This window comes from Procambarus clarkii, chromosome 15 (genome assembly GCF_040958095.1).
Source record: "Procambarus clarkii isolate CNS0578487 chromosome 15, FALCON_Pclarkii_2.0, whole genome shotgun sequence".
Lineage (NCBI taxonomy): Eukaryota > Metazoa > Arthropoda > Malacostraca > Decapoda > Cambaridae > Procambarus > Procambarus clarkii.
In genome coordinates, this window is record NC_091164.1 from 9648659 (window position 1) to 9671686 (window position 23028).

Below are 23028 nucleotides of genomic sequence, written 5' to 3' on the forward strand. Positions count from 1 at the left end.
CGCCAGCTAGCGCACAAGTACATGAGCGCCCAAAATACTTTTACACAAAAGACATGTACAGACAGGCGTGTGGCTTCTGACTTCTTTTTTATTGATTAATATTAAATATTAGGCGCTTACCTATAATAGTTATCATTTTATGCAAGTATAACTATCACATAATAAATATAAAAGGAGTTTATCAAAAAACTGACAGAAGTGTTGTGTTTTGTGCGTTGTATCGTGTTTGTGGGCATTCGGGTGTGTTGTGTTTACGCTGGCGGGCGGCGACCTTACCAACTCCGGATTATGTCTATTACATCACTGAACTTCATTTAATAACTGGCCTGTTATTTAATGAATTGGCCTGTTAAATAGAAGATTTTAATTGTTAATAGCATTATATTGTCGTTTTAATATGGAACACGTGCACATATGCGAAACGTCTAAAGCTGGTGTCCGAAGTGGTAAAAATATTAGTGTGCGATGTTGTCAATGTACGGAGTGTCTTGTATCCGAGTCCATAGGAATTACCGTTTGTCCTGGCGCCATCTATGTTTTGACAGCAGTACTACTAATGTTCCCACGTTATGTGATGATCGCTATATGGGTGTTACGGTCAGTTGCTCTTCTATATATGTTTATGGACAACGTAGGTGATTTGAGGCAATTTGCGGCCAGAATGAAATAGTATCCACGCGGTGAGTGATGGAGGAGGATATATACTGCTGTGTACTCGACCAGCGGGTGAGAGGTAAGTTATATCGAACAATTATGGGGAATAGATGGGTTATTTTAAGCGTAGAATGTCAGGTAACCGGTAACTACACAGATGAGGTAGTGTGTTTTAAGTCTTTATTTACTAAAGTGGAACATTACATTATGCCTTTAGCTGAACAAGTCTACTGGTGGGGGAAGTAGACGGGTTTTATGAAAGTATTTTACCTAAATATTTGTATTTGGTTAACTAGTTCAGCTGTTACCAGGGAGGGTGTTCCTTTAATCTAATCTAAAAATTCTAGCCGGACAAAGTGATTAAATAAAGAAATTGAATAGAACGAAGTGGTTTGCCAGGGTGCTTAACATTTAGTTTAGTTCACTTACTATGCAGCCCATGCTTAAAGAATGCAAGTTTATCATATTGAATTTACCGTAGTTTTACTGCATTTAATATACCGGTTTTTACCCTATTTAATTATGTCGGGTAAAGGCCGGTCGTGGAAAGTTCCTAATATAGCAAATTTTAAAGGAAAAGTTTGAGTTAACTTTAACGCTTAAGTTAGTGACCAATTAGCTTAGTCTATTGTGAGGAAAGTTACTAGAATCTAACATTGCAAGTGCCATTTCTCTACTCTTTTTGAGAAACATGACTAGATACATGAATCGCATAGTTTTATTACTAAATGTTCATGGATTAGGTTGCATAGTAGAGGAAATAGTGATAAGGTTTGTGATTTTGTGTACCTTGACTTCAGCAGAGATTTTGATAGTGGCGCAAAATTGATAGGGGCTCGGATCATTGGGAATGCTGACTGAAGTTGATTAGGTTATGGCTATACCAAAGGAAATTGGTATAAATGGGGTTTAGTTGGGAGAAGTGTTGTAAGTAGTGCCTAAAAGCTCTCCTTGGACCTCGGTTATTCGCAAGATTATGGTTTAGACTGCAATAGTTGCAGAATTGGCAAATAAAAAATACTGATGCCCTATATAGTTTTGAAATGGTTAAGACTACCAGATGCAGTTTAATGCTGACAAATGTAAGGTTTGGGGGCTAGGTAAAGATGAAATAGATGGTGTAGATTGTTAAGAGTATTAAATTTTTTGCAGGTGGTAAATTCTCCCCGAGCTGGCACTGCTCTCCAGCCTGGGATGTTGATTGGTTAGTCTTCAACTGCCTCCCAACATGGTAGTGAGGTCCTGAGCTGACATGCAGTGAGGAACGTGGAAAACTTCCTGAATTGGCACATGGTATGCCTCCCTTTCAAACCAGCAGCTGGCACAAATGTTCCAGCTAACATCAGAATAGTGGATGAAGCCCACACTAAAATGTAAGTGGTACAGTAAATGGACACCCCCCCCTCTTGACCCTGAACAGTTGGGAGGAAGGGGGGGGAGAAAGTGTGGCTTATAGTTCTATTGCTACAGAATCTTTTGCCATAAGCCAGTGGCAGTGGCTATTGGCACTTGCTATTCAGAATCTCCCCCTTACATAGTTAATTAAAAACGAAATGCTGTAGACAAGCTTAACTTTTGAAGGGGGCAACATTTTCGTTGCCATCAAAGCACATCAAAGATGCTCTGAGCTAACTTCCCCTAGTCATTAGTGAATGGTGGCCAGTAACTCTCTAGTCATTAGAATCCATGCAGAAAGTGTGCACTTCTGCTGTATCTGCCAGTTTGCTAGAAATTTAAATTGGCATACTTGCTCAGCAACTACTTGCCCTCTTGTACCATGTTACTCAACCATAACATAACCACCACACCACCCATTCTTCTAAAATAACATCCCATATGATAAAAACTTCTGCTTTTAATAAATATTTCTAATTTTAATATTAGTTGGCTTGCATGGTGTATTAATCATTCCTTTGGCAGAACTGTAGCTAAATTGTTCCCACAACATTTAATCCATTAACTGTACCGTATCAGGTTCATAAAGAAATTTATAATAATGACCAAGTGTGGTCATGAGTGCTGCAGATGGGAGATAGAACCTTACACCTGCAGAAGTGTGGTGATAACTGGAGAGAATATGGCCTTGTATAGTTGCTAGTGTAAAAATATTACTAAATTTAGTAAAATCACATTGTCTTGGTAGTATAGTTGGGTTAATTATGAATTTTCAGACTAAAAAGCTAGGTACATAATTCAACAGAATAAATTTGTCCCCCTAGTAGTAAGCAGTGGTTGCAAAAGAATAAGAATTTGTATATATAAATTTTGTATTGCTTTTATTCAAATGTTATACATGGTTAAATTAAAGTTTTTGCAATGTTCCAGAAAAATGTTCATGACTAAAGTTGTTGGAAAATAAAATTTGTATAGGATGTTGACTTGAAATGACTATAGCTTTGTTTGTAATTAATAAAGATGGGACAACAAGATAGTTAGTGTGCCATTTAAAACGGCAACTGTTAAACTGGTGGTACAGGTATGAACAAAATAACATCGCTATGCAAATAACTTTTTAGTAATATTTGCTGTTCACATGACAGGTTGTGGAAGGTCCTGGCAACAAAGAGCTGCAGGAAAATACTTGCAGATCTACAGTAAGTAGTGTTGTGTACATTGGAATTAGAGGGTAGAAGTTAATTGCTAAAAACCTATTAAATATTAGGGTATGGAAATTGAATGGGTATGGAAGTCTAGGCTTAGGCTAGTGGGTACCATATCTGCAAGTTTAGTCCTTTCAGGAATGTATTGAATAGAATGGTATGTTGAAATTGTGAAAATTGTAATGTGGGGCATTAGATCTTAAACAACATAGTTGAGGGTGTTTTATTAATAAAATTTTAATGAAATATAAATCTTGTTTAGTTAACATTAAATGTTTGTTAAATAAGCTTTAATCTATGAATGTATAACACTGTTAAGGGTAATTAAGAGTCAAATAGTTAATGGCAGGAAAAGTTTTGTTCTAAGTGATGGTATTTTTCCCTTGAAAGTAAAAAAAATATTCAGTTTACTTTAGCTTGGTTTTAAATTTATATAGTTTTCCAGAATGTGGTTTGGAAAGTCCAGAAGTCCCTCTGTCAGTTGGAAGAGTTAATTGCTTAAACAGAATCAGGTGAGTTGTAGTAAAGGTTAATCTGAATAGATTTGCATAAAAGTAAAAAAAATAGTAATAACTTAAAAAATATAGCATTGGCTAAAGATAAATGTAAATTGCCATTGAAGTGCAGTTGTGGATTGTTTCTCAAATGACATTTACTGAAACTTGGCAAATTGATGCCATATATATTTATATTGCTAAATTAGATCTTTACTACTGCTACTAGAATATGTAGGAAAGGTAAATTCCTTAAAGAAATTTTTTCCATCTGAATTTGTAAAGTACTGAATGCTAATTTGAAAAGTAAAGCAAGATTGGCTTTAAATCTGAAATTAACTTGTTGAAATATTTTTCAGGTGAAAGTGATTATGATGCTTGGAGTGAGTCTCCTTTACTCTACAAAAGTGGGAGAGTTTGAATTTGATGTTTTAGCTATATCAATGACCTAATCATAATTCTCTTATCTAGTCCATTTATAGGTGTGTAACCATGTCCTACCGTTACAACCCACAGGGGATGATGCAGTTTGTACTGATCCTACCCCATTTCATAAAAGGGGACCAGGCAGTCCTGCAGATTTCCCTGGCTTGGCTTTTTCAGAGCTTTGCTCTACTACCCATCTAATAGATGGACTAGATTTTCATAGGTTTAGGGACCCTTAACAATGGTTACATTGTTAATTCTCACAGGGCTTTTTTGCTGAATGGGTGGATGCATCTAAAACTTTAGTGCCTGGCATGCATTGTACAGTGCTTTCAGTAAAGCATATGTACAATGTGTTGATGGCACTAAAGTGGTGGATGTAATGCACCCATTCGGGGAACAAGCTCTGCACTAAAATCAGAGGAAGGGATAGGCCTGGCTGAGCCAATGTTAAAAGGTTGGCTGTTAGGATTTTTTTGGCTTATTATTAGGCATTGGTGATAATAAAAGTAGTGTCCCTGTTTAATGTTTATTTTTCTTTTACAGGTGATTGTCTCTGGAGTTGTCTTGGCCTTTTGGATCTTCTGTTCATCTAGGAGCATCTGTCCCACAACCTGAAACAGTAATAAATATTAGATGTATTATAAATACTATATGTAAAACTTATTAAATAAAACAATTTTAATGAAACTACTTTATATACCTTATCCTGAAATTATGCTGGAAATTGTTTACTACTATTGATGCAATGTTTAAACATCTGAATTTTTTTTTACTTTGAAAATAAATACTTGGTAAAATTTACACCTATTTGTAACTTGTTACATAGGTGCATGCAAAATGCATTGAAAAGATGTAAAAGTGGACTACCTATTCAATTTACATAAACTAACAATTATTGCAAATTAAGTCTGAAATATTAAAGTGGAAGAAACTTTAAAATATTGAATAGTTTTCATATTTGAAAGTAAATTTAAAGCTATGCAACACCTAAGCTTTGTACAAATTATAATTAAATTAACTAAAGATCATTGTTAAATTTACAAAACATTAGAAAAGTGACACTGAAGCATATACAACATGGTTTTCACAAAGTCTTTGGTAACTTAAATTTAATCAAAGCTCTTAAATGATTTGTCTGCCAAACTTCAGATATTCTGAAATATTTTACCTAGATTAAAACCATCATTGTTTGAAAGGGCAAAACAGATTACTGTCAATTAGTTTGACCTAACATCTGCAAGGTCCTGAAGGAATGGAATTTTTTTTGTAAAACTTTGTTTGCTAAAAACAAACCCTGCCTAATGAACCTGCTCATTTTTTTTAGAAATGGTAATTGCAACATTACCAAAGGCCATTGTTTTAATAGCCAAAGTACCAAATGAAAGACCAAGAAGCAACAAACAGGTACATGGTAGAAAGAACAAAAGAATGGTTATGAGGACCCTTTCATTTGTTAAAGAAATGACTGGGAAAAATGCTGTCATACCACAAGGGGTCTTAACCCTTGTCATATACATCACTGACATTAATCTAAATATTACCAACCACAAAAATTGCTGATAACATGTTAAAGAATATAATATTGAGGCCTTAATGCAGATCTCTAACTCTACAAATAGTAACAAGACTGGTAATTTCTTAATATAAAACAGAACAAAATCCAAGACCTTGCACGTGAGCCAGAACAATCCATATCACAACTACCACATTAAAATGAAACAACAATGAAGGTAAGGTAATTACCAAAAGAAGGCACCAAAGTGCGAAATAATCAGAGGGCACTAAATATCACCAAGAATGCCAATACGAGAACAAAAACGCATAAGGCGAACGATATCAAAAGTATCCGATTCACCTAGAATTCTATCGAGGGACAAGTGACTGCGAGGGACGGTCGGAAAGCAAGACACACGCTCGTCCTGGAAGTCAGGACATTCAACAAGTATATGCACAACTGTAAGAGGGACAACGCAATTCGGACAATAAGGAGCAGGGTGGCGCTCCATTAAGTGACCGTGGGTTAAGCGGGTATGACCAACCCACAGCCGTGCCAAAGCAGCAGAATTCTACCACCGTAACCGGCGGTGGGACACTCACCATATAGGTGAGTGTCCCACCGCCGGTTACGGTGGTAGGAGGAAGGCCACGGGGACACACTAAGTTTGAGAGTACGCAGCTTGTTACCAACCACAGAGGACCAACAACCCTGCCAACGGGGAAGAATGAATAACAGGATAAAAGTCGGAATAAGGAATACCTTTACGGGAGATGGGACAAGAACGGATAGCTTCCTTAGCGGCAGCATCCGCACGCTCATTGAAACACCAATATGGCTGGGAACCCAGCAAAACTCTACTGATTTAAATTTACTAGAAATAAGAAACAGCCAATGTTGAATCTCAATGACCACCGGATGGACAGGATTAAAGGACCCTAGAGCCATGAGGGCACTACGAGAATCAACTACAACCACAAAGGAGGAATGAGAATGAGAAAGCAAGAGACGAAGAGCATAGAGAATAGCATAAAGTTCTGCCGTAAAGACGCTAGCCTCCGAAGGGAGGCGACACATGTAAGTACGGTCAGGAAAAACAACAGAGTAGCCCACACCATCCGCAGACTTAGACCCATCAGGGAAGATGGAAATAGAGTGGGAGTGCGAAGAAAAGTGCTCAAGGAAGAGGCTTTTCAGAATTGTAGGAGGGGTAAAGGCTTTAGTAATACAAGTCAAGGACGTACAAAACTTGGGAAGGGGGACTCTCCACAGAGGTAATGAAGGAACAATACGAGGAGAAACATTAGAAATATGAACAGAAAGAGAATCCTGTAAGCGAGATAACTGGACAGAAAGTGGGAGACAATGAAGAGGAACAGGAACCACAGGAGGAGGAAAAGTCAATGCACGACAGAGGCGAGAGGAAGGATGTTGGAAGGACCGCGCAAGATAGCGAAGACAGTAGCGATCACGGCAGTCCTGAAGAGAGAGAAAGCCAGTGTCAACATACAAACTAAGGGCGGGAGTCGAACGAAAGCCACCAGAGCCGAGACGCAACCCAGTATGGTGCAAAGCATCAAGATGGCGAAGAGTAGGAGGAGAAGCAGAAGAGTATGCAGGGCAACCATAATTGAGTTTAGACAGGACGAGAGAGGAGTGCAAATAGAGGAGCGTGCGCCTATCCGCTCCCCAAGAAGTATGGGACAAAACCTTAAGGAGGTTAAGGGCCTTAGAGCATTCAACTCGGTGGCAAGAGATATGGGCTGACCAAGACAAACGAGTGTCAAAGACTAACCCCAAAAGCTTCGCGGAATCCCTGTACACAATGAGATGACCATAAAGCAACAACAATGAAGTAAAGGTCCTTTCAGTAAGAATCTATCATTCACTGAAAGTTGCTGCAGTTAAAAATAAAAGAAAATACAAGTCCCTAGAAATAAACAAGCAACCTTTTTGACTAAGGAAAAGAAGGTAGTTATTCTACTGTATAAATCTAAGTATTCACTTAGATAACTGTATCCAAGCATAGAGGTTCCCTCCCCCCCCCATCCCTTTCAGAAAAACATCTACTTTCGAAAAAGTTTAACATTGGCCAACAAAAATGATTCCAGAACTAAATTGCCTAATACCAGGAACAACTGAGAGCCATGACAAACACTGCAACCCTCTCCTACCCCCAAGTCTTATGCTATTTATGATCCAAGGTAATTTGACATACTATACTGTACTTCCTACAGACGAGTCTAGTGAGAGGATGATCTCCTGGCGATTAAATTGAAGCACGATACAGGTGTCAACGAACATCAGTCAGCCCACTTGTCAGCACAGTGGATAACTAATGACATCATAATCTACAGTGTTGTATGCCTCCCTGTGGCCATTTAAATCAATAAAACACAGGGTTGTGGCAATGTTTACAGCATAAGGCAAGGTATAGAGGAATCCTGGAATGCCATGTAATGTGTAGTCCTTGAATGTGCTTTTGGCAACCAAATTGAATAACAACATTTCTGGTGTTCGGCTATATAATCCGAGTTTCTCATTCGGTATAATGTTTTAAACCTAAATAGGAATTCACTTTAAAGGTCAATTTATTTGGAAAGTTCTAACCAGATTCCAAATTACTGAGCTCTGAAAGTACTACAAGGCAAGTTTAACCGAATGAGTGTTTGCCTATCCATACCCCCATGAGGTATGCGACAACACTGAATAAAGAAAGGGTCTTTGAGCATTCACCGTGCAGGTATTTGACATGACCAATATAGCCAAGTGTTAAAGATCATTCTAAGCAGTTCTGCACAATCCATATACTATCAATTAAAATAATTGTACAATGGTGCTTGGTGGATGATATTTCCTATTAAAACTCATTGGACAACTGTTTGTATTAGACATTTTAAACCTACAAATGGTAGCCCTAGATATCGCACTACAGTATTAATTACAAGATGAACAATGTAAAATCAATACCACAACAGCAAAGGATTACGGCTTTTCAACAACCGACAAACACACAGGTCTAACACCAGCCATCCCGAGAGAGGACGTCCCAAGCATGTACACCCCACAACTTTACATCACCTTTGCTACCTCACGCGAACACGCAACAGCATGAGGATGCCATACTCCCAAACCAACTCCATGCACTTTGAGGCTTTAACAACTCAACATTTAAAAAGTTGATTTAAAAAATCAAACACCTGAATTTTTCCCTAATTAAATTTACTAGGGAAATGCACACCAAGCCATGAAACTTACAATGAAGATGAACAAACTACACACAACTGTCACCAAACTTCCACATACCACCCCCCTCTCACTCCTGCCCTCCCTCCTTAGGTGCTCTGATTGGCTGAGCACCTGAGCCACCACCACTCACCTCTTGTTGTGAGAGCCTAAAGCATGTTTGGTTGCACTTTAAAAGTTCCCGAGTGTACTCGCCTAATTGTGAGTACCGCCTGCCCGGTTCACCATTTTGTTTTTCAATCTACCTCAATTTACCCCTTTACAGTCAAATATTATGCAAAATTCTGTTTAAGACTTGTTTCTTCTTAACTTAAATAACTGCTTTGGCCATCTGCAATCTTTCTAGGTGGGTAAAAATGACTCTTGAGGCCAGAAAGGACTTATCAGACGGCGATCATAACAATACGGTACACACACAAAATCACAATCTGATATACACCAAGCAGAAAATCCACTGGAGCTGTGAGGCGACGTAAACCCTTGCCCAAGGCACTGGCAGCTGCATACTCTACCACAGTATATTACTGACTTTGTAAAAGTCTTACAACCGGATTTCCCCATAAATCACAGCAAGTTTTGAGGCCCCTCCTTGAGTCAACGTCTTACGTAAGACCTACAAGCACTCAGGTGAAGGCTGAAGCAGTTCAACACTATACACCCCAACTTCAAATACACAGTTGAGAGGCGGGACCAAAACGTGATTTTCTGTGTGTGCCTGAAGTTGGGGCATACGGTCTTGCTTCACCCTTCACCGGCGTACTTCAGGGGTTTTATTTAATACTTGGACTGGCTTCAGTAGGGCCTCCAGACTTTCTGTGGCTTCACAAGTGTCACGTGAATCCCCTGCATAGCAGTGGAACTGCCTTTTCCCTTCACCTTCAATGCCTCTGCACTGGAAGTATACATCTACACCAGCCCAGAAGAGTCATTAGTCCTGCCACCTCTCCATACCCCCCAGGGCCTGGCACGGCCTGGTACGACTCAGAGGCAAGCCGAGCGCCACTGCTAACTGGCAGTTTGTCCCCACAAACAAGCAGTTAGCCGCCTTCAACTGACAGTGGTACAGCTCAACACAAAGGCACTGCCAGCCACAACGAGCAGTTTGCTAGTTGACCAGATGTCCACCTCGTGTTGACACTGGATGAGTCATCACCGCCGGACTATATAAAGAGCGCTGCCTCCCTGGAAAGGCAATCTCTCCCTTAGTGCTCTAGGATCACCTTGGTGTCTCTAACCCGTCGTCCACTTCCAGCCAACATCATGTGACTGATGCCATGGTGGTATGGTAGCTGTCTTCAGAACACCAGTATATCTTCATACTTTTATTCATTGCTTATAGTTTATTTTTTGCATTTAAGGTCATACTAACTTGTTCACCTTTGCATTACATGATAGTCAAGTATTGTCATGTGTTATTTTTGTTCATTACTATTTCAGTAAATTGTTTAATTTTGATTTGTTTAATTAATATTTGATAATTGTTTAATTAATTGTTTAATTAATATTTGATAATTTTCATTTGTTTCCACCTGCAACTTACACACTGCAAGGCCAATAGCAGCATTTCTTTCATTTATGTGAGGGAGAGCCATACCATCTTGGTTCAGTATAGCTGTGATACCATAACGCGTCACACAAGATATCCAGTTGTAAGACTTTTACCATCAGTGGTGGTAGAGTATGCAACTGGCAATGCCTTTGTTACAGGTTCACTTCATCTCACAGCCCCAGTGGATTTTCTCACACATTTGAATACATGAAACAACTTTATTTGATACATTCCAAACCAAAGTACTGTACAGTACAGTAATTATCAAACCATCAAATGTGTGGGATAATCATAGTGCGCTAAATATCACTAACGTCGCCAATACAAGAACAAAAACGCATACGGCGAACAATATCAAAGGTATTGAATTTACCAAGAATTTTATCGAGGGACAATTGACAGTGAGGGATGGTCGGGAAGCAAGACACGTAAGTCCTGGAAGTCAGGACATGTAGAGACAACGGTTTGGACAACAAGAAGAAGCAGGGCAGCGCTCCATTAAGTGCCCGTGAGTTAAACGTGTATGACCAATATACAACCTCGCCAGAGCCGTTTCCCACCACCGGTTACGGTGGTAGGAGGAAGGCCACGGGAACACACTACTCTTAAGAGCACGCAATTTGTTACCAGTAACAGAAGACCAACAACCCTGACAACGGGCAAGAATGGGGAAATGAATAACTGGGTAAAAGTCATAATAAGGAATACCTTTACGGGAGATGGGACAGGTGCGGATAGCTTCCTTAGCGGCAGTGTCTGCACGCTCATTTAAGAACACACCAATATGGGTGGGAATCCAGCGAAATTCCACCGTCTTAAATCTACTGGAGATAAGAAACAGCCAATGTTGAATTTCAACTACCAAAGGATGGACTGGATTAAAGGATTCTAGAGCCATGAGGGCACTGCAAGTGTCAACTACAAACACAGAGGAGGATTGACAGCGAGAAAAGAGTTGATGAAGAGCATAGAGAATAGCATAAAGTTCTGCCATGAAGATGCTAGTCTCCGGAGGCAGGAGACACAAAGGTGCAGTCAGGAAAAACAACAGAGTAGCCTACACCGTCTGCAGACTTAAGACCCATTGGTGAAGACGGAAATAGAGTGGAAGTGTGAAGAAAAGTGTTCAAGGAAAAGGTGATTTAGAACTGTAGGAGGGGTAAAAGTTTTAGTCATGTGGGTCAAGGCTTACAGAATTTAGGAACGGGGACCCCTCCATAGGGGCAAAGACGGAATGACACGAGGGGAAATATTGGTAACACAAACTGAAAGAGCATTTTGTAAGAGACAACCGTACAGAAAGAGATAGGTGGTGAAGAGGAACAGGAACCACAGGATGGGTAAAGGTCAAGGCATGACATAAGCAAGAGTGAGGGTGCTGTAAGGACCATGCAAGGTGGAGAAGACAGTAGCGATCATGGCGATCTTGTAGAAACAGGATGCCAGTTTCAACATACAGGCTTAGGGTAGGTGTCGAAGGAAAGGTACCAGAGCTGAGCCGTAACCCAGTATGATGCAGTGTGTCCAGATGGTGAAGGGTAGAAGGAGAAGCAGACGAGTAAACAGGGCCATAATCGAGTTTAGACAGAACGAGAGAGGAATGTAAAGAGAGGAGCAGTGTCGATTAGCTCCCCAAGAAGTATGGGACATGACCTAAAGTTAGTTAAGGGCCTTAGAGCATTCAACTCGGACGTAAAAAATATGGGGCGACAAAGACAAACGAGTGTCAAAGATTAGCCCTAAAATCTTTAGCAGATTCTTTGTACAAAAGGGGATGACCCCTGTTACCTAACAGTAAATAGGTATCTGGGAGTTAGCTGTTACAGGCTGCTTCCTAGGGGGGTGCGTGTGTGGGAGAAAAAAAAATTTAGTAGTTAACCACTGAACTGCTCTGTCTCCAAATAACACCCTGGTGCACAAGAAATAAATTCTTTCCAAAAATTTTTTTTCTCTTCTTATATTGTTAAAATGCAGAGTCTGATCACGGGGAAACTAAACAAAAAATATTGTATGTGACTTACTTTAGCTGCGATGGAGCTGGGAAGTTGAGCAAATTATGGGCACTGAGCGTTGGAGCGATGGGGGTCTGTCGGCCCCGCCACCCCGTGCGACGGCAGTTGCTGCGAATAAAATGCTGCGCAATTATTTTGAAGTTTCTCATTCATTTCTTCTTTTTTTTTGCTGTAATATTATTTAAAAGTGTGTAACTTGTGGAATTTATATAATTCAAAGTATGTATAGAACATCGCTATGCTCAAAATTATGGGCCTCATATATGCGACATATTCTACAATCAAACAGTGTTTTTGCTGTTATTACACTATATACACACATTGTATATACCCATCTACGTATGTATTCACCATAACGATCCACTATGTTGGTATGGTGAGCCCAAAAAACATGAGTGAGCTGCCACACCCTGCCAGTCCTCCCTCCCTCCTCCAACACATTACTCGCCAACATTCCTCCTCCCAAAATACTGTTATTGTGTTTATTACACTATTTACACACGTTATGTACATGTTTTATTCATGTACATACGTACATACTTGCCATCTCCTCACCTCTCTCTTGCCTACTTAATGCTCTTGCTTCCCTCATCTCATCACAATCGACTTTATAATGGTCCAGGACGGATCGAAATGTCGTCGTCTATTCAATTTCCAGTGTGTGGTTTGGTCAACAATGAAATCTTCATGCAAGATCTTATAAAGAAAACCCCTAGAACGAGTTTTGCAGATACGAAAGAGTTTAAGGTGAGTAAGGGATGGTTTGAGAAATTTTGAAAAAAGACGTGGTATTCATAGTGTTGTGAGGCATGGTGAGGGTGCCAGCTCAGACAAAGTAGGGGCTGAAAGATTTGTTCGTGATTTTAAAGATTTTGTAGATACTGTATTGATGGATACATTCCACAACAAGTGTTTAATTGTGAGGAGACATAGCTATTCTGGAAAAAATTGCCGAAGAGGACATACATTACCCAAGAGGAGACGTCACTGCCCGGACACAAGCTAACTTGGGCTAACTTGTGTCAGGATAGGCTAACTCTTGTGCTGTGTGGCGATTTGAAAATTAAACCCTTGCTCGTGTATCATTCCGAAAATCCAAGAGTTTTAAAAAATATATAACGTGCAGAAAAACTGTGATGTGGAGTGGTTTGCCCTGCCATCAAAAAATATCTGCAAGAGAAAAGTTTGACACTCAAGGTCCTGCTTCTCGACAATGCTCCTGCTCATCCTCCAGACTTGGAGGATGCATTGTTGGGGCCACTTTTTTTTTTTTAGGGATATTCCTACATGAGCCCTGAGTTTCTGGCTAATGTACCAATGACATGAAGGAGGAGTTTTCAACCTACCTTGTGTTAGGTGTGCAGAGGTCAATGGTTGAACATAATGTCAGGAGCAAAGGGGGACCTTTGCCTCTTCGAACACAATTGCGACCATCTTCATCTCTTCGAACTATCCTAAATGCTCTCTTCACCTGTCTGACCAAATTGGGTGTCCAGACCACCTTTGCATCTGAAATTGTAAAATTAATAGCAATTTCAGAATATTCAGTCCATTTATACTAACAAAATTATACATACAGTGCTGTAATTGAAATTTTACAGAATGATAAAGGCAATTTAGCAACTTTGTTAAAATGCACATGGGGAAATACATGAAAATAGGTTAATATTGTTTGTAAGGTTGATGGGAAATGTTTATTACTTTTATGATTTAAAAGATGTATAGCCCTAATACTCCATCCTGGGTGCATTCCACCAGGTAATGACCACAGCAAAAGTTTTCCACTAGGCTCTATTGTCACACAAACTTTTCACATTTTCAAACGTGATTCATCTTTCCCCCCCCCCCCTCATTCCAGGGGTTTTCTTTAAAAGGTCTTCATGCAAATGCCTTGGTTTCTCACAAATGATGGCCTCTGAAATGCTATCACCTGCTAACTCCTTGTTGTGTATCCAAATTAATAAAACCTTTTTAACATCCTCAAGTGTTTGTGTTCTTTGTTTCGGGATTGTTGATATGCCTTTTGCCACTTTAATGTTCATAATGTCCTTTTTCTTAGCAAGTACAGTGCATATTGTGGACATAGATTTGTTGTACTGCCTAGCTAGTTCAACAACCTGTGCACCATTTTGATGTTTATGAATGCTCTCTTGTTTTTCCTCTATGGTCATTCTCACACGTGTTTTCTTGGCTTGAACCTTACCACTGGCTTTCTTGGGACTCATGGCAAGATATATCATAACAAATTTTATGTTCAAATAGCCAAAAATCCCAAAACAAATGTAATGCTTTACAAAGAATTCAGGCGCGATACTTACTAGGCAGGAGACACTGGTAAACTGAGGCGCGATCACCATGCCACCACGCGCTAGGTCAGCCCATACGTATATCAACAAACTCCTTTCCCGAGGTAAAGTTTGTAACCCGATTCAAATTTTTCGAAGAAATTAGGCTCGTAACCCGAAAAGTTCATAAATATTCATTCGTAAGCCGAGGTGTCACTATATATAACTAAAAAATTAAACTCAGGATTACTTTCAACCCCCACCCCTTTTGCTCTACTCCATCGCCACCTACCTTCACCCCCCTCTATGATGTACTCCTCCATAGACACCTACCTTTGCCCCCCTCCTCCCCTCTACTCCTCCATCATCACCTACCTTCACACCCCCTCCCTTCTCCTCCTCCATCGTCACCTTCCTTTCACCCTCCTCTATGATGTACTCTTCCATAGACACCTACGTTCACTGCATATAATGCTCTCCTCTACTCCTCCATCGTCACCTACTTTCACCCACCCCCCTCCGCTCTACTCCTCCAGGGTCGCAGACAATTTCACGAGCGTGAGAACTACGAGTTCTCTAACTACTCTCACACTCCTACTCTCTCACCAGTGAGGGGGAGGGAAGGAGGGAGGAAATGAAGGAAGAAAGGTGGGGGAGAGAGAATAGGCAGGGGGGAGGAGGGCCTAGATACATTTCTTCCATATAGATAGGTAGACTGAGGGAGAGCTGCTTGCCAAGAGCCCTATCAGACAGGCTTCCTATTCCTCAACCCTCCCTAATATGCCACATCTTGGTCAGGACAACTTGCTCGATTGTTATTCTTGGTGTGACTCGAGAACTGACCTCGAGGCGGGGCATGGGCATGGATTATCTCCCTGGGGCACGCACCTCCCTGCCCCAGCTCTCTCTCTCTCTCACATAATCTATCAAGGGTCTAACATGAGGTCATTGTGCCTACCAGAAGTGTATATGTCCAAGGCTGGCCACCTGTCTGGACCATTCAAATGTATAAACATGTAATTAGCACTTGGAAAACTATCTCTAGTATCCTAGGAACTAAACAACACTCACATAACCAAATAAAACTCTACAAGGATGGGGATATACCGTCAACTGATTTAGAAATGGCAAATGAATTTAATAGTTTCTTTTCATCGGTTGGTGCTAATCTTGCCAGTAAAATCCCACAGACTCAGACACATATTAACACATATCTCTCAGGCAGCTATTCAAACTCTCTTCTCCTTTCACCAATCAGCCCGGCAGATGTTGTGTCCATCATACACTCTCTAAAAACCAAGGCAGGGAACACCAGTGAAATTCCGTCCATTGTGTACAAGAGAGCCTCCCATGCCCTTGCCCCACCCATAGCACTACTGTTCAACAAATCTATAGAGTGTCACACCTTCCCTGATATCATCAAAAAAGCAAGAGTAACGCCAGTCCATAAAGGAGGCAATCCGGCGGACATTAACAATTATAGACCAATATCAAATCTACCCATTCTATCAAAAATATTTGAAAAAATTATTTACAAACAGCTCTATTCCTACCTCGTAAAATTCGACATACTCAGCCCCTGCCAGTTTGGCTTCCGGTCCCAAAAGAGCACCAACGATGCAATCATTAGTCTCCTTGACGTTATCTACTCAGCCTTTGACAAAAATGAGTTTCCGATTGGACTCTTCATTGACCTAAGAAAAGCCTTTGATACTGTTAATCACAACTACCTCTTACTTAAACTCCAGCATTATGGAATCCGAGGCCTTGCCCTTGACTACATCCGATCCTATCTTAGTGACAGACACCAATATGTAACCATCAATGATACAACTTCTTCCACTCTACCAATTACCGTTGGAGTGCCACAGGGCAGCATCTTAGGACCTCTTCTATTTCTTATATATATAAACGATCTGCCTAATGTCTCTAATATTCTCAAACCTATATTGTTTGCTGACGATACTACCCTTATCTATTCAAACCTCAACCCACATACACTAAATAATGTTGTGAATAATGAATTAAAAAAATTCCACTTATGGATGTCAACGAACAAACTAACATTAAACATCGAAAAGACTTACTACATCTTATTTGGAGGCAAATCATCAAATCCAATTCAGCTACAGATAGACAACATTAGCATCAGTAATAAAAATGATGGCAAGTTTCTTGGCCTATTCCTAGACAAGAGACTCAACTTCAGCACCCACATTCAACACATAACTAAGAAAGTCTCTAAGAGAGTTGGTATTCTCTCCAAAATCAGTTATTATGTTCCTAACTCTGCTCTCCTCTCACTATATTATGCACTAATCTACCCCTATCTTAATTATGGTATCTGTGCATGGGGGTCTACCACTGCAAACCACCTTAAGCCCATCATCACACAGCAAAAATCTACTATCAGAATAATAAATAACTCTGCTTTCAGACAACACTCAGCTCCCTTGTTTAAATCCCTAAACTTGCTAAATATTAACTCCCTCCACACATTCTCTTGTGTCAACTACATTTACAAAACCCTGTTCTTAAATGCAAACCATGCTCTGAAACTCTCCCTGGACAGATGTAATATGACCCATTATCACCACACCAGAAATAAATATCTCTTTGATATCCCCAGGGTCAAACTTAATCTGTGTAAACACTCTATGCAAATTAAGGGACCTAGTCTATGGAACTCACTCCCTAGTGAATTGAAAAACTGTAAAACTTTTGCCTTATTTAAAAGCAAAACCAAAAAGTACCTAACTTCATCTTCTTAGTTTCCTACACTGAGCTTTAAATTTGCTCTGTACCTAGTGTTACCCAATCTCCTAATTTTTATGTAATATCAAACAACCTTATCATTGTGTTCATTGCTGTCTTCTTTTATGTGCTAGCCATATGCTGTATTGTGACTACCAATTTTTGTCAACTACCATTCAAGCTGTCATTGCAATCAATCTTTGCTACCTTTGTGCTTTAATATACTGTACCTACAATTTTCTCTCATCTTCTTTTCTTCATTTCATGTAACTGTTATCATTTTTTTGTCTATAAATTTTGCAAGTATTTACCTCCTTAAAATTTTCTTAGATTAAGGACCTGCCCGAAACGCTGCGCGTGCTAGTGGCTTTACAAGACTGTAATTACCATATTTGTATCCTCACATTCCTTATGTACATTCTTGTATATGCATAAATAAATAAAATAAATAAATAAATAGTCTATTAAAATTATATATAATGCTACAATTATAAATTAATTTGTTCATGGTCATTCGTTTATCAGTATTTTAATATGAAGTATATATACGCATGTATGTATACGTTGACGTACACATATATGATTATGTGTATGGAATGATTATGATTATGTGTAATCATATATGATTATATCTAATGGAATGCATTAGTAAGTGATGTGGTGGAGGCTGACTCCATACACAGGTTCAAGTGTAGATATGATAAGAGCCCAATAGGCTCAGGAACCTGTACACCTGTTGATTGACGGTTGAGAGGTGGAACTAAAGAGCCAGAGCTCAACCCCAGCAAGCACAATTAGGCGAGTATATGAACGAATGCACATGTACACTTTCAAATGAATTAAGATACCTTGAGATACACAATGACTTAGTTTAAATAGTTTAAACACATTATGGTACTGATTTTGACATGCTGATGTCTGGAAGGGAGAGGGGGTGTGGGGGGTTATTGTCTGAGGTGGAGGACCAGAGGAGGGGGTCAGTGGAAGGATGGTGGCTGGAGGGATGCCATTGTTCTAATGGTTATGAAAACAATTATTGATGGCAGGAATTCAGTGGGTGTGTACTTCACCCGCACCATCACCATACTGTGCCCTGCTACAACCCCCCCCCCACTCCACCCATGCTGTGCGGGGCGTATTACACATTATGGGATAACCGACTGTCTGTCCATTCCTGTCTGCTCGTTATGCTGCCCTTCCTTTTGAAAATAGTCTGCTTTATCGACTTCCTTCAAGACCACACGTTAGCCTCTTATCACGCCCTCTTACCACTCTCAGGGAGCCGGCTCTTCTATACAATAGTTACCACTCAGTCCCCAAGGTGAAAGAGTGTCCGGGCATATGACTTGTTACGTGTACTTATTTGCGATTCGTTTGGGCTGTCACGTGTGGTGATTAGTGCTGGGTAAGGCTAGGCCAGGTCAGGTCAGACTAGGTCAGGTCAGACTAGGCCAGGTCAGACTAGGCTAGGTAAGGCTAGGCCAGGTCAGGCCAGGCCAGGCTAGGCAGGGTGAGAGAAGTAAAGCGGCAGGTACTTACGTTTCCGAGAAAGTAGCGGCGGTAGTATATTGTTGATTTAGATTCGACGACATCCTGACGCTAGTAGGTGGCGGCCTCATCGCTCTCGAACTTCTTGTTGTTGTAGGGGATACGAGGCACACCCAATATCCCCCTTACATTGATCACATCGCACACTAATATTTTTACTATTTCGGACACCAGATTTGTCTGTTTCGTATATGTATAATTGTTCAATATTAAAACCACAATAGAATGCTCTAAGTACTTTCGTATATTAATACATCTTCAGAAGGAATGGTTCGCTCTGAACATGTATTAATATAAGAAAGTACTAAAGGAAATTCCTGTTTCAATTCTTCCTCCGTGGTCTGACACTCTTATTATATATTGTATATACTGAATTATATATACTATGCTTATATAATATATACTGAAATATTGTTACATTTAACGTATGAAACAAAGTATATATCTGTATTTTTAATAAAATATAAAACATTAATATTTATCAACGTATCTCTGTGAATTACATAATTTATCAGTATTGTACAGCCTGTGATCTCCACCTGGCTGGCCACTGATACCTAAGTAGCTTTCATGTGTCCGGACACCGGCGATAGGATTGTATTATTTAACTTTAAAGAGAGATATTTCTTGAAATGTTGTCACATTAACGTCTACATCTTCCTTCCTTCTGACATATAGATTTTAAGGTTAATTAGCATATATAGAAATAAATTACACAATTTATAGGCTGGTGTGAAGGGCTTCACACTCTTAGAGCAAGCCATCAAGAAACTGTACAGTATCAAATGCATATATCTTCGCTTTCACTTCAGTTATATTTATGACAAGTATTTAAAGTGTAGCTTACATTTCTGCCTTTCTGTTGACATAGAAAACTTTCGTTTATTACATTATCTAGATAAAATTAGCATTGATCTTCAAAAGGTTGTAGTTGTAACTTCCATTATAAACAACATTATTATTGCAAACAGTAGGAGTTTCAAAGTCTCATTTGTATGGATACCTTCTCATATAGGTGTTGTCCAGCATGATGACACAAACAAGGCAGCTAAAACTGAATGTGATAAGCCTGAAGTTGAGTGGGATATGGGCATTCCAATCTCTTCTGTCAAAGCCGCAATATTTTAGGAAATTAGGGAAGACAGAAGAGCAGTCACTGACACACAAAAGCCAGAAAGCAAGAGTATAAAGAGCTATGACATGTTTATGTGCCTCTGTAACCTTTTCCACTACCGCCCACAAGATGATATATGGGGTGCATAATTAATGAACTAAACTAAGTAAACATGTTTAGAATCGAGAATTATATGAACGGACAGCATAAAACTTCCACTAGTGTCACAATGACAGTGTGACATTGTAATTGCCAGAATTAGGCTAGGATATCGATATGTATCGCAGGTGGCTGCAGGTAATGAATAGCCCCCAATGGTGAATATTCCAAGTGTAAACTATGTGAACAAGAGCTGGGACATACTCTCCAACACTATATCTGTGATTGCCCTGTTATAAGTGACTTCAGACCAAATGGTATAAGGTACTTTGAACTCTGTAATTACTTCATACACTTAGGAATAATGGAAGATATTCTTATGCTGTACCCGGATTTTGCTAACGGAGGCTAATAGATCAGCCTTATATTTTATGTTCTCACCTGATTGTTACCTTGAGGTAGGCCCGTAAGTGGTAGTCCTCTTGAACCATTAACAGTATCAATAGATGATACTGGAGATCTGTGGAGGTGCGACTGGACCCTGCGTGACGGGAGATGTATCCCTTGTTTCTTGTGATTGATTGATGAGGATTAAGCCACCCAAAAGGTAGCACGGGCATGAATAGCCCGTAAGTGGTGTTCTTGTTAGTCACAGTTGATTTTTTTTTTATTGAGGCTGGTATTTTATCCCCTGATTCCATGTATAACTAACCATCCTGTGAGATGGGAATATTTAATGAACTTTAATGAGCTAGTTTTTGATATACACTGTGTAATCTTTCATATAGAATAGGGTAGCAGCACATTACTGTGTATACCTAAGCTTGTTAATAATAACAAAAAAAAAAGTTAGTTTCTATCGATAGGGAGAGCGATGGTTCAAAAATCCTTCTTTAAAATATGAATATCTTTCCTATCTCACTAAGATCTAATCTCTGTGATTAAAATGCAAAATTGACTTTGTCACTGCCTTTTTGATAACGTATACAATCATAAGCTTATTTGTGAATCTCTATTAAACAGTAAATCAGAGAGCGTGTAAGGTTCCGTGTTCCATGTCCGAAGAAACAGGGAGATTTTACATAAACACAGTACATGATAGTTTAAGTAGCGAACGCATACCAACAAATAACGATTAGTATCTATAACAAAAATATTGTTCTATGGAGTTGATTTAACTTCCAACCATGTATTTTTAAATAATCTTTAACGTTTTCTGGCTAGTTATGTTAGATTTGATTAAAAATACGCATTCTACTTGTTAATATCGTTAGATTTGATTAAAAATACGCATTCTACTTGTTAACATCATAAATTAAATTTGCGATAATTTGAGCAGAGAAGTTCGACGACTGGATCACTGTGTACAGAAGGTTGATATGCCAGCAAACACTTTCCAGAGAGCAATATATCTTGGATAAGTCGCTCCACGATATTGTTGCTTGGACCATCGACTTCCTTTGATATTACATATTTACATCTTATTTTGTTATGAAATGATTTTTTTTCAGAGTAAAATTATGTTTTCTCATTTTGTGCATCCAGCATCCACATTATAGTGAGTAAATATACCATATTACTTCATTGCTTACGTAATGCTAGGAAGGTTTGAGTAGCTTTGGGTCTTTAGTGGACAGAATCTCCAATAGATGGGGCAAGAGTCGCCCCATCTCTCTCGACCGGGCGGGACTCGAAACTTAAATTAAAATTGCTATATCATTGGTCTCTAACATGATATATTTTCTTTGATGCACTCACAATAACGATTATAGCTCTGTCTTTCTGGAGGCATGTAATATTTTAGGCTTTATTAGCGTATCTTTGTTAATTACACAACATATTGGCAACAAGACCAGCAAAAGCTGCTAGACTCTGTTATCGTGTCGTCCCAAGATATACCTGTGGAACATGAAGGTGAAAATTGTTTCGAAATAGCTCAGGATCTCTTAAAAAACAAATTGCAGCTCAATCTAAACAAAACTGACGTTATTGCTGCCTACAGAGTAGGCAAAAAGAATCCATCAGGTCTAAATCAACGGAAAATTCGCCTGAAGCTGTCTTCCCAGTTCACGAAATCCAATCTAGTCCGGACAGCTGCATCCCTACGGAAGGGATTATACATCAACGAGTGCTTGACCAGGAACAGACAGCAAATCCTCTACCGCCTGCGGCAAATCCGGCAACAAAACCCAGATGCTATTCATCAGTGCTTCGTTAGAGATGGTCTGATAAAGGTGAGAAAAACCGCAGAGGGCAAAATGTTTACTATTACTAGAGAAGAAAACCTCAACACTTTCCTCTCCCAATGTGGTTTGTCTCACCTTATCACTCCCAATGAATTAACTTAATTAACCCCCTGTCAACTAGTGGGGCTAGGTATCCTAAGTCTCCTTGGTTCATTTTCTGACTTAATTTTTAACTTACTCTTACCTAGTCATTTACCGAAATTATTTAATTGAGTTATTAAGTAGTTCTTCAGGTCTTTTTAATTATACAGTCATTACTGAACTATCTATAGTTATTAATCATTAGCTTAAATTTGCCTATGTTTATTATTCAACTTTTCTTTGATTTCATTTATTACCTAGGTTGCCTAGCCTTGCCATGCTCCCTTACTCCATTGTACCCCTGGCTTTGCCTGCATCTCAAATTGCAAATTGTTACTTACAGTGTACCTGTGAGTACTCGTAAGCAATCTACCTCATTTTTGCTCAATTTGTTTTTTTTTTTTGTATTGCTTAGTCTTGCT

The 23028-nt window shown here is 39.4% G+C and overlaps 2 long non-coding RNA genes across 8 annotated transcripts; one reads left to right on the forward strand and one right to left on the reverse strand.

Annotated features, from left to right (window-relative positions):
- The first annotated feature begins 424 nt into the window (after window positions 1-424).
- On the forward strand, window positions 425-4864 carry LOC138364896 (uncharacterized). Of its 6 annotated transcripts, none has more exons than XR_011228612.1 (5): window positions 445-733; window positions 1807-2027; window positions 3195-3248; window positions 3692-3766; window positions 4108-4864. It is a non-coding gene; the product is annotated as an uncharacterized lncRNA (long non-coding RNA). The 6 variants fall into 6 exon arrangements; XR_011228613.1 differs by having other exon boundaries at window positions 4721-4864; XR_011228611.1 differs by having other exon boundaries at window positions 447-733; window positions 3700-3766.
- Window positions 4690-21038, reverse strand: LOC138364895 (uncharacterized). 2 transcript variants are annotated; one of them, XR_011228608.1, is made up of 5 exons: window positions 20721-21038; window positions 19058-19246; window positions 13826-13988; window positions 12489-12587; window positions 4690-4788 (listed from the first exon to the last, which is right to left on the reverse strand). It is a non-coding gene; the product is annotated as an uncharacterized lncRNA (long non-coding RNA). The 2 variants fall into 2 exon arrangements; XR_011228607.1 differs by lacking the exon at window positions 20721-21038 and having other exon boundaries at window positions 19058-19738.
- Window positions 21039-23028: the final 1990 nt, after the last annotated feature.